The 12,669-nt window shown below is 43.3% G+C and overlaps 1 protein-coding gene and 1 pseudogene across 1 annotated transcript in view; both read right to left on the bottom strand.

Annotated features, from left to right (window-relative positions):
* Positions 1-12,669, bottom strand: part of JADE2 (jade family PHD finger 2) — an 855,152-nt gene that overhangs the window by 548,978 nt on the left and 293,505 nt on the right. The window lies entirely within an intron of this gene.
* Positions 3,300-3,419, bottom strand: LOC143965529 (5S ribosomal RNA; annotated as a pseudogene).

Genomic DNA, 12,669 nt, shown 5'->3' with positions numbered 1-12,669 from the left:
TGCCAGGCATGTACTGGCCATCGGGAGTTTCCCGGTGGGCCGATGGCTCAGTGGGCCACTCTGACGTAAGGGGGCTGGTGATGGGACACTCTGATGTACAGGGGCTGCTCATGGGACACTCTGATATAAGGGGGCTGCTCATGGGACACACTGATGTAAGGGGGCTGGTGATGGGACACTCTGATGTAAGGGAGTGCTGATGGGACACTCAAAATGTAAGTGGGTCGGTCTGAATGAAGTCCAGGGCCAAATTTCTGTCCCACTCCAGCCCTGTGAGGTGTCATGTTGAACTTCCAGTGACCAGTATGAGAGAGAGAGAGATAGCACCAAATTTAACAAACCTGCTCCCCATTCACACCTGAGACCTTGTAACACTGAGTCACATGACACTAGGGAGGGAAAATGGCTAATTGGGCCCAATTTGGACATTTTCCCTGAGGTGTGTTGCCAGCAGTTTAGACATGATTGGCTATGTGTTGAGTTATTTTTTGGGGACAGTAAATTTACACTGTTATACGAGCTGTACACTTACTACATTACATTGTAAATGTGGGGTTCTGAGGAAGTCGGTGTATGACGAAATGTAGGGGGCATGGCTGTGTAGCAATCCTCACCAGTAATGTGCAGTGTTTGGAGCTGAACGGGGAAGTGGTGATTCGCATCTCGGGTCCTCCGTGGCCACAGTCCAAAGTTTGTGCTGTTCAGGAGTGAAGCTTGCTGTGACTATTTTTTGCTGGCTTTTGAACTGTGAAATGTGAGTGTAAAGGTTGAAGTGTTTTTGTGTTTTAATAAATTGATTCATACGGTATTACACTATTGGAGCACCTTTATTATTTTACATGCGGAATATTTGAATTTACACAATGGATGATTGAAGCAACGGTTCACTATTTGCTGTTTGGCTGATAAGCGCTTAAGCCTGATACGAAAATGCAGGTATTGGGAGTCGGTGAGTGCATTTCTTAACCACTTCCCGACCAGCGCACGACGATGTACGTCGTCAGAATGGCACGGGCAGGCATATTGGCGTACAGGTACGTCCAATATTCGATGCCGCCCTGCCATCGGGAGCGCGCCGGCGGCGGCGCGCTCCCGCGCTGGTCGGGACCCCCGTGAGTCCGGTCGCGGGACCCGCGGACTTGATCGCCGCGGGCATCCCCGCGATCGTCTCACGGAGCGGCTGAATGGAGGAAATGCTGTGTAAACAACATTTTTCCATTCTGCCTAGCAACTAGTGACGCTGATCTCTGCTCCATGTGATTGGAGCAGAGATCAGTGTACACTAAATGAAAGCCCAACCCCCCCACAGTTAGTAACACACCCCTAGGAACACTTAACCCCTACACTGCCACCCACTGGTTAACCCTTTCACTGCCAGTGCCATTTACACAGGAATCACTGCATTTATATAGCAGTGATTACTGTATAAATGACAATGGTCCCAAAAATGTGTCAAAAATGTCCGATGGGTCCCCCACAATAAAAATCGCAGATCGCCGCCATTACTAGTAAAAAAAAATAATAAAAAATTATTAATAAAAATGCTATAAAACTATCCCTATTTTGTAAACGCTATAACTTTTGCGCAAACCAATCAATAATCGCTTATTGCGATTTTTTTTACCAAAAATATGTAGAAGAATACGTATCGGCCTACACTGAGGGAAAAAAATGTTTTTTTATATATTTTTGGGGGATATTTATTATAACAGAAAGTAAAAAATAATGCGTTTTTTTCAAAATTGTCGCTCTATTTTTGTTTATAGTGCAAAAAATAAAAACCGCAGGGGTGATCAAATACCACCAAAAGAAAGCTCTATTTGTGGGAAAAAAAGGACGTCAATTTTGTTTGGGAGCCACGTCGCATGACCGCGCAATTGTCAGTTAAAGCGTCGCAGTGCCGAATCGCAAAAAGTGGTCTGGTCTTTGACCAGCAAATTGGTCCGGTCTGAAAGTGGTTAAGGGAGTGGAATCACTGATCACTTTGGTGTGGTGGATGGAATAAGAAGAGACATTACATCAAAGGATCTTTTTGTACACTTTTATGAACTTTATTTTAATTTTGTTTGTTCTGTGACACATTTATTTGGTTAACTTTTCACAGGGTGTTACAATTGTTGTTCTCACACATGTTGTTCATACAATTTAATTGTTGTCACGTTTTTGGAGTTAGATATAATTTATAGTTAAGCACCCCTATTTTTCCTTTTTTCTGATTTGAGTTTTAAAAGGTAAAATATGATTTACACTGCTGTGGTTTTGTCGGATTGGATCCTGACAGGACAATTCCGTAACCTGAACATCCAGACCCTCAGGGCCAAGCGTGCTGCCTGTATTTCTAGAATATTGATTGACAAGGTTATTTTTGATCTGGACTACTTGCCTTGGACAGTCGCTTCTTTCCAGACTGTTCCCCAACTCAAAGGGCTGGCATCTGCTGTACCATCTTCCAGGTAGCTTGTAGGAAAGATTTTAACTTCTGCAGATTCTTGGTTATCAACCACCAACTGAGACCACTGCATCCTGGAGACAGACACATTGGGAAATCTACAGCTTGGACCTACTTGTTCCAAGCCGACAAAATACTGTTTTGCCGCAGCCTCAGATGAAACTGAGCATAAGTAATGGCCTCAAAAGAAGCCACCATCTTTCCCAACAACCTCATATAAATTCGAATAGAAGGATTCCTTCATTTCTATGACCATCTGAATCAGTGTCTTTATGACACTGATCTATGCCTGGGGCAAGAATACCTTTTTCTGGGCTGTATCAATAACCAGACCCAAGTATTCCAATCTCCTTGACAGTTTTCTGAGGAGGATTTCTCTAGGTTGAGAATCCGACCTAGGTATTCAAGGTAGTTGACTGTAGATCATACTTTGGTCTAAGCGGGCTACCGAATGGTCTATCAAGAGCAGATCGTCTAGGTAAGCTATAATTGTTATACCTTGGGGCCTTAATCCGACTACAGGAGGGGCCAGACCTTTGTAAATACTCAAGGTACAGTAGCTAGACTGAAAAGCAGAGCTAAAAACTGTAAAATAAGATTTTCTACCTCAAAACCTAGATATTTCTGGTGAGCGGGAAATCTAGGTACATGGAAGTATTCATGCCTGGTGTCTATTGACGCCAAAGGTTCTCCATCTTGTAGGATGGAGACCCCTGATCAGATTGACTCCTTGCGCAAAGAGCGATTATTCACAACCGGTTTAGATATTTGAGTCTGAGAAAACGAGTAGACAGGAACCTTTGGAACTCAAGTTTGTACCTTAGAGTTTTTGAGGAAATCACCCATCTGCAGCCTACAGCACCTGGCATTCCTAGGTGGTCTCCCATCCAGGTACTGACCAGGCCCAACCCTGCTTAGCCTCTGAGATCAGATGAGATCGGGGCGCTTTCAAGGTAATGTGGCCGTAGGCTCTGACAGTTTTCCTGCCAGACTCTTGAGAACTGCGGAAGTCTTTCCCCACACTCGAGCGAGCGTGGGTGCCCCCTCATAAGGAGGTTTCAGTTTCCTTATTGAACTTGACAACGGAAGCAGTAGTGACTGCCTGGAAGCAGATGCTCCAGGAACTAGAGAAGTAGCTTGTTTAAATTAAATAGGTTTACTCCTTTTTCAAACTAGCAAAGGGATACTTTTTCCACTAAAAATGTTTTGGATGTATTTAACCAAATCATCCCTAAACAGCCGTGAAAAGGAAAACTAGCCAGGAGCTTTGCATGACGCTCCGGCTGACCAATTTTTGCAACCATAAGATTCTTTCATGGCATCTATTGCCAAACATAATGCCGCTGGTAACTCGGCTGAATCCTGGGCCTGCTGATCAGGAATAACCTTGAGCACCTGTTCAGACTGGTCTCTCAAGGATTGACATACACCAATTACTGCTAATGCAGGTTGAGACACCAGAAAAAAAGTGGATGTTTATTTTTTTTTATTTTTTTTAGGAGGAATTTCCAACTATTTATCAGTTGCACCCGTAAGCATTTGAGCACTGTATTTTCATTTTCTCCATCAACTCATCCCCCACAGTTATTACCTTTTGTTTCCACTTGACCCTCCCTTCTAGATTGTAAGCTCTAACAAGCAGGGCCCTCTGATCCCTCCCGTGTGGATTTTATTTTAAGTGTACTGTCTGCCCTCATGTTATAAAGCACTGCACAAACTGTTGGGTCTATATAAACCCTGTATAATAATAATAATAATAATAATAATAATTGTCTATCGGACAAGTCAAACTTTCATTCACAGAGGATATAGCAGTGACAATTGCTGATATCACCCACATCTTAGTGATTTTTTTCTCCATAGGAAAAAGTGTTAAAAATTTATAGGAGGAAAAAATATATATTTATCTGGGTGATCCCACTCAGAATATATAAGCCTTTTTCAGCAATGAATGGGCAAGAAAGGCATGCACAGCTTGAGGAGGCTTTAGTGAACCCAGGCAAGAAAGTGGGCATTTCAACCGACTCATTGAAGAGTAGCAAAATCTAGAGCGGACAAATTCAGTAAGAATTGCACCATCAATCTTTCAGATCAAGAAGCTGATCCCACTGCATTTACCCCTCAGAAGAGGAGTCATCAGCTTTCTCATGGTCCTCTGAGGGAAATCGCATTTTATCCCATTCTGGGATGCGATTAAAGCTGCTAAACAATCCCATCATGGCTTGAGGAATACCCTCTTCAGTAATATACACAGGGGCTGCAGTGTTGAAAACCATTGCAATATTTAATAGTCCTGATCACTTACTCTGACCGGCCACCTCAGAACTCTCAGGGAAGAATGCCAATGTAGAGTGTTTAGAATTTGCAGGAGTCCCTTTAAAGCCCTTTTTGGGGCGTTTCTACTCCCTCTTCTGACCATAGCCAATGCAGAAATGCAGAGGGACTACCAGAAGAAATCGCATCCACTGCTTGAGCAAATAGTCCAGCACTGCCGCTGCTATTTAACACTCAGCCTGATGCTTTCAGTAAATGTGCCAAAGGAATGCCTGTGTCACTACTTACATGCCCTTTTTAGCTTTTGTGACTCTCTGACAGCTGCAGTCAGCAAAAATCGAGTCTTTTAAAAGTACCCCCACGCTGGACGTTGCTACATGCCAATGCCACACTAAACCACGCCCACTCCGTATTCTCACCGAGCCCTCCAATCCGACAAGGTTGCCGTGTGTGGGGGGAGGGCGGCGAGTAGGAGGGCTGTGATAAGCCGCCGTACACAGGCGGTGGAGAGCAGAGCGCCATCCGACGATCGATCTGCTTCTCCCTCTACTCAGAAAGAGGGTGAGAGCCTTTGTCTGGGTGGGGGGTGTTTTTTTTTTTTTTTTTTTTTTTTAGAGAAACCCCCCGGAGTCACTCCATGGAGTGACTGTGACTACTAGCTGGAGAGCTGTCTGTCAGCGTCTGCTGATACAGTATGATCTGAGAAAGCATGACAAGGTACGTGTTCTATACAGCCACCAGTGGTGACTTTTAGGCATGACAACATTTACTTTTTAAAGGAGACAATTCACAACAAACTTTAACATTTTTTAGATGTCTCCACTTACCTTTCCTGCCGCAGGGTTTTCTGTGGTAAAACCAACAGACCTAATCTTCCCCTCTCATGGTGGGCTCTGTTTAAAAAAAAAACCTTCAGTAACTGAGGCCCTCTTTTTATCGGGGATCCACACTCCTGGGCCCGTAATACACCCCGCCAGAAAAAACGTAAGGCTGAAAAAAAAAAAAAGCACTGGATCCCGGGCTCTCTAGAAAGAGAAGTGCTATGGGCTAAACCTCGCTTCTTCCACCACGAGGCCCGGGTACCATTCAATTCGGCCTAAAAAGACACTTTGAATGGATCCAGGGCTGCATAGCTAGCTCCATCAAGGATTGCACCAATGGAGCTCAGTACAGCACATCTTTACTCGTTACCAACATCGTGGACACTGGCAAAAAAACATAGGTACTCCCAGTAGTGGGAGGGGTTATATAGGGAGTGGACTTCCTGTCTTAGGGTGTCCCAGTGTCCATCACCTGAAGGTGGCCTATAACCCACGTCAGGTCACCTGAGACCAGGTGACAGATGCACTCCGTAGGAGTCAGAAGTGCACCGCTAGTTAGTGAACCTTAGGACGGACTGCTGCGGATTGTACCCATGGAGATTCAGGACACAGGTCTACAGGATCACTAACACAGATCCCAATGGGAGCTGGAGCATAGATTTCCCAGGGCGCAGAGCCTCCAGTGGTGAGGATGGACTTCGCTGCAGTCTGGCTCCAGGTGGCGACCCCTAAGGTCTCACAGCTCACAGTAGACTACAGGAGAATGAAGCAGCAGGCTGGAACTGCAAGGATAGTAAGGGGATACGGCAGAGGTCAGAGCAACTAGCAGACAGGAACAATAGAGTACACGCCAAAGGTACAGGGTCACAGGCAGACAGGGATGGTTGGAGACATGCAAAAGGGCAAGCAGACAGGAACCGTAGAGAACACGCCAAGGTCGGTAACAGAGTCAAACGTAGAGCACATGGCAAGCAGGAAACAGGAAGCCAAAAACATGATACACAATGGTTGATCAGCACCGCTGGCTTGCAGTACACAGGTTAATATAGGGTTCCCTGGGGTGGAGCCATGCTTAGAGGAGAGGTTATAAAAAACCCTAGGTGGAAGTGGCTGGCCTCTTAGTCAGAACACATGAGGGTAGGTAAGCAAACAGAGGAAGATCACTGCATAACCATGACACCACATAGTAATTACTATGGCTCTGTGTCCCGTGATGTAGGATTAAGAAAGTGTAATTTCTTCAGTGTTGTCACATGAAAAGGTATAATAAAATATTTACAAAACTGTGAGAAGTGTACTCACTTTTGTGAGATACTGTATCTGCCTAAATTGAGGGGAAAAAAATAGCTTTAAAAAAAAAAAAATTGGGGATATTTAATTATAGCAAAACGTGCAAAATATATATATTTTTTTTCAAAATTGTCGCTCTTTTTTTTGTTTAGAACACAAAAAAAGAAAACCACAGAGATGATCAAATACCACCAAAAGAAAGCTCTATTTGTGGGGAAAAAAAGGACGTCAATTTTGTTTGTTTGTTTGGATACAGTGTCGCACGCGCAACTGAATCAATGCAGTGCCAAATACCCAAAAATGGCCTGGTCATTGAGCAGCCAAATCATCCAGGGCTGAAGTGGTTAATGAAAATAGAATAGCTCAATTCTAGCGGGGAATTGAAAGTAGTATGTTTTTTTCTGATAAAATTCACATGCTCTGATTCTCATATGGATATATCTCTCTGTACAGACGAGTATATTTTCTTATTTTATTCGTGTTCTTTATAGGATTATCCAGATTTGGGCTTTTTACACCCCTGCCATTGACAGTCAGACTGTGAGTCGGGCTCTGCCACCCTCTCTCTTGGCTCTCCCTCTTGATTTCCATTGTTTTCTGCCCTTTCTTGTCCGGCCTTCTGGGTTATCGTTGGGGTCAGCACACCCAAATTTTATCCTTGTAGGTTGTCCTTAACCTTCAGCCTACCTCTTTTATTCAAGATATCTGCTTCCACATTTCTGGTCAGTAGACATGGTTTTAAAACTGTAACCAAGTGCCTGTTTGTCTAATTAAGGAATTGTCTGTATATACATACTCTGTACTCATTGTATTTTTTGAATTGTAGACATCATAAACCTCTATACCACTTTCTCCTGATGAAGGAATGACGCATAATCTTGAAATGCGTAGAGTTTCACTCTGTATATTTGTACAAGAGCGATGTAAACTAAGTGGTTTTCTATGATCTCATGTGGATACACCATTGAACTTCTGGTCACTTTTATATGAACGGATTTGCTGCTACAATCACAAATAGCAGGATCAGAGACATGATGCAGCTGAGCTCTCCAAACAACCTAAAAGTTTCATTAGGTGGGTCCAAATACTCTACCCGCATCCCTCTGGTAGGATTAGGGTAAATGGTAAACTATCCAAGTCCTTTGTGCTCCACAGGGGCACGTGACAGGGGTGTCCATTGTCAACCCCGCTGTCTGCTTTTGCTTTAAGCCCCTGGCAGCTCAGGTATGTCAGTTGACTGATCTAATTAGATTACAAAGAAGTATGGGGGTTGATACTCGCTCAATCTATGCTGACGATGCCCCATTATAACGGCTTGCAGGGATACTCTGGGATCCCTGCAAGCCGTTATGACCCTCATTAATTCTTTCGGTGACTTATCCGGTTTTACCATTGGATGATCTGACTGCCCGTCTAACTGAAAGTGCAATGTCAGTACAAATAGTCTCCTCTTTCCGTTACCTGGGTATTCAGGTTACCACTGACCCCACTCAATACACAGAACTGAACTTACTCCACTGCTAAGCAAATTTTGCACTAAATGTGCTACCTGGTGCAAACTTCCATTGTCGGTCATTGGGAGGGTTAACCTCACCAAGATGGTTTGGGCCCCTCAATTGCTTTATATAATAAGTCTCCCATATGGATACCTCAGAAGTGATTCATTTGCATAGATTCCCAATTTTAAAAATAGCTTGCATTAGTTCAATGATGTTGCACCTTGGAAAGGACCGGGGTGGATTAGCCGTTCCTCATTCTAAGGATGATAATGGTGGAATTCTAATTACAACAGTGACAGTCAGGAAGGATAGAGGGGCAAGTGCCAGGGAGGCTGATCCAGGGCTGGAGCATCCCAATAAGTACGCTCCATTGAGTGACATTGGTGATCCCAGTCAGGGACCAGCACTGCTGGAGCTGAGAGATTCTCCTAGCTGCCAGGAGAAGAACTCCTCCAGTGAGAGTGGGGGGGGGGGGGAGCGAAGGGAAAGGAAAGACAGATTCTGGTGGTAGGGGACTCAATTCTTAGGAGGACAGAGAGGCCAATCTGTAACAATAACCTGAGGTGCCGAACTGTATGTTGTCTGCCGGGCGCTTGGGTTCGGCACATCACGGATCTGGTGGACAGATTACTGGGAGGGGCTGGGGAAGACCCAGCTGTCATGGTGCACGTTGGCACCAATGACAAAGTCAGAGGCAGATGGAGTGTCCTAAAGAATGATTTTAGGGACTTGGGAGCTAAATTGAGGAAAAGGACCTCCAAGGTAGTATTCTCAGGAATACTACCGGTACATCGAGCCACACCAGAAAGGAAGAGGGAGATTAGGCAAGTAAACAAGTGGCTCAAGAGCTGGTGTAGTAAGGAGGGGTTTGGGTTCCTGGAGGACTGGGACGACTTCTCAGTCGATAACCGGTACTATAGAAGGGATGGACTGCACCTAAATGAGGAGGGTGCAGATCAGCTGGGATTAAGGATGGCCAAAAAGTTAGAGGGGTTTTTAAATTAGGCAATGGGGGGGGAGGGTCCAGAGATAGAGATAGTCAGCATGGAGCATATTCCAGAGGGCAATATTAGGGGCATTAGTGGTAGGGTAACCAAAGCACATAAACCCAAGGTAAACATAGTAGAAAGTCCTCACATGACTGGGCTATTAATATTGCTGGCTATGCACTCTTTCGGAAAGACAGAGTAAAAAGGAAAGGTGGAGGGGTCTGTCTCTATGTGAGAAGTGATCTCAAAGCGAGTGAGAAAGAGGACCTGGTGGACGGAGAGTGTGATGAGTCTGAAGCATTATGGGTGGAACTGCATACAGATGTGCGTAGTTCAAAGTTAATCATTGGAGTTTGTTATAGACCACCCAATGTTAATGAGGAGGTGGAGACTCAGCTCCTTGCACAGATAGAAAGGGCTGCAAGGGCTGGGACAGTGATAATAATGGGAGATTTTAACTACCCAGAAATTGACTGGGGTAATGGCACTGCTGGGACAGTTAAAGGGCAAACATTTATAAACCTATTACAGGACAATTTTATGGTCCACTTTATTGAGGCCCCAACTAGGAATGATGCTATGTTGGACCTGGTAATCTCAAACCATGCAGAACGTATTACTAATGTTGAGATAAAGGAACACCTGGGTAGCAGTGACCATAACATGATTTCATTTGATGTTAGCTGTAAGCAAAAATCACATACGGGGAAGATAAAAAAAAACTAATTTCAAGAGAGCAAATTTTACAAGGATGAGGGCTGCTCTCCAGGACTTAGACTGGGAGGAAATACTGGCATCAATGGGCACAGAACAGAAATGGGAATTCTTCAAAAAGACTGTTTGTGATCTCACGGCAAAGTATATTCCCATGAGCAATACGTTTAAAAGGCTAAAAATAAAACCGATGTGGCTCACGGCCACAGTAAAAAAAGCTATAAACTATAAAAAAAAAGAGCTTTTAAAAAATATAAAAACGAGGGAACGCTAGTGTCATTTAAATGTTACAAAGAATATAACAGAATATGTAAAAAAGAAATCAAGGACGCAAAAATTCAAAATGAAAGACAGATTGCAAAAGATATTAGGACAAACCCCCAAAAATTCTTCAAATATATTAATAGTAAAAAGGTCAAGTCTGAGCATGTAGGCCCTTTACAAAATAATCTGGAGTGGGTGATTGGGGACAAAGAGAAGGCTAACTTATTAAATACTTTCTTCAGCTCTGTGTATACAAAGGAGCATGGGGGAGCTCATGTCTATAATGGGGGTGGTAGTGACGCAGCCCCAAATCCACAATGGCTCAAAAGTGATACGGTCCAGAAATATTTGGACAGAATTAAGGTGGATAAAGCACCTGGACCTGATGGCATCCACCCACGGATCCTAAAAGAATTGAGCTCTGTAATTTCAAAGCCATTGTATCTAATTTTTAGGGACTCATTAATGACAGAAATAGTACCACTGGATTGGCGCACAGCCAATGTGGTGCCTATATTTAAAAAGGGAACAAAGTCTTTACCAAGTAACTATAGACCTGTTAATTTAACTTCTATAGTTGGGAAGATACTGGAGGGATTAATAAAAAACCACATAGACGAGTTCTTGCAGGAAAAAAATATTTTAAGCAACAGACAGCATGGATTCATGAAAGACAGAAGTTGTCAGACAAACCAGATTTCTTTTTATGAGTTAGTAAGTAAAACCTTGGACAGAGGGGTGGCGGTGGACGTGGTATACTTGGATTTTGCGAAAGCGTTCGATACAGTTCCCCACACATGGCTCATGTGTAAGGTAGTCTACAGGTTTGGAATTATCAATTTGTAAATGGATAGAAAACTGGCTAAAAGACAGAATTCAGAGAGTAGTGGTTAATGATTCTTACTCTGAATGGTCTAAGGTTATCAGTGGTGTGTTCAGTGCTGGGACCCATACTTTTTAATATCTTTATAAATGATATTGGGTCTGGGATCAAAAGTAACATTTCTGTTTTTGCAGATGACACCAAGCTATGCAGTGGAATAACCTCCTTACAGGATGTCTCCAATTTACAAGCCAACCTCAATGCTCTGTCTAATTGGGCGACTATGTGGCAGATGAGGTTTAATGTTGATAAATGTAAAGTTATGCACTTGGGGGCTAAGAATATGCATGCATCATACATGCTAGGGGGAGTACAACTGGGGGAATCCATAGTGGAGAAGGATCTGGGAGTTTTGGTAGATCATAAGCTCAATAATATCATGCAATGCCAAGCTGCGGTTTCCAAAGCGAGCAAAGTCCTTTCCTGTATTAAGAGAGGTACGGACTCCAGAGAGAGCGATATCATTTTGCCCCTGATCAAATCATTAGTAAGACCTCATCTGGAATATGCCGTTCAGTTTTGGGCACCAGTTCTCAAAAAGGATATCGGGGAACTGGAGAAAGTGCAGAGAAGGGCAACCAAACTGATAAGAGGCATGGAGGAACTCAGCTATGAGGAAAGATTAGAGGAACTGAATTTATTCTCTCTTGATAAGAGGAGATTAAGGGGGGATATGATCGACATGTAAAAATATATAGGGGGTCCATATAGTGAACTTGGTGTTGAGTTATTCACTTTACAGTCAACAAAGAGGACAAGGGGGCACTCTTTACGTCTAGAGGAAAAGAAATTTAATCTCCAAATACGGAAAGGTTTCTTCACAGTAAGAGCTGTGAAAATGTGGAATAGTCTCCCTGCAGAGGTGGTTATGGCCAGCTCAGTGGATTGCTTTAAGAAGAGCCTGGATTATTTCCTAAGTGTACATAATATAACTGGGTACTAACATTTATAGGTAAAGTTGATCCGGGGAAAATCTGATTGCCTCTCGGGGGATCAGGAAGGAATTTTTTCCCCTGCTTTAGCAAATTGGATCATGCTCTGCTGGGGTTTTTTGCCTTCCTCTGGATCAACTGAGGGTATAGAATTGGGTATATGGGATTGTATGATATTATTATTAATTTTTTATTTTTTATTTTTTGTGATTGAACTTTATGGACATGTGTCTTTTTTTCAACCTGACTATGTAACTATGTAACTTAAAATTGGAGAGTTTTCAGGGATTGGAAGGGAGCATGGATCAAATATATGTATCAGCTGAATACTGGTCTGACTTTTAAATCCTTCTCAGATCTACAAGCAGAGTTTGCCAGTTTTAAAATATACTTGTAGTTGAGACATGTTCTTAACTAGCAGTCACGATTTTCCAAACTACATCTTAGTGACCATCCCATATTTCAGGATGTTCTCCTAGCAAGAGATAAAAAGAGTATGAACTCTCTGAATTATTCCATTCTCCTTAACGCCCTCCAGGATGCTTCTGGCGTTA

Source organism: Lithobates pipiens, unplaced genomic scaffold (genome assembly GCF_037356315.1).
Source record: "Lithobates pipiens isolate NorthernLeopardFrog02 unplaced genomic scaffold, aLitPip1_a1.2 Scaffold_8, whole genome shotgun sequence".
Classification (NCBI taxonomy): Eukaryota; Metazoa; Chordata; class Amphibia; order Anura; family Ranidae; genus Lithobates; species Lithobates pipiens.
Note: the sequence above shows the minus strand (reverse complement) of the source record. Positions and strands in the feature narration are given on the sequence as shown.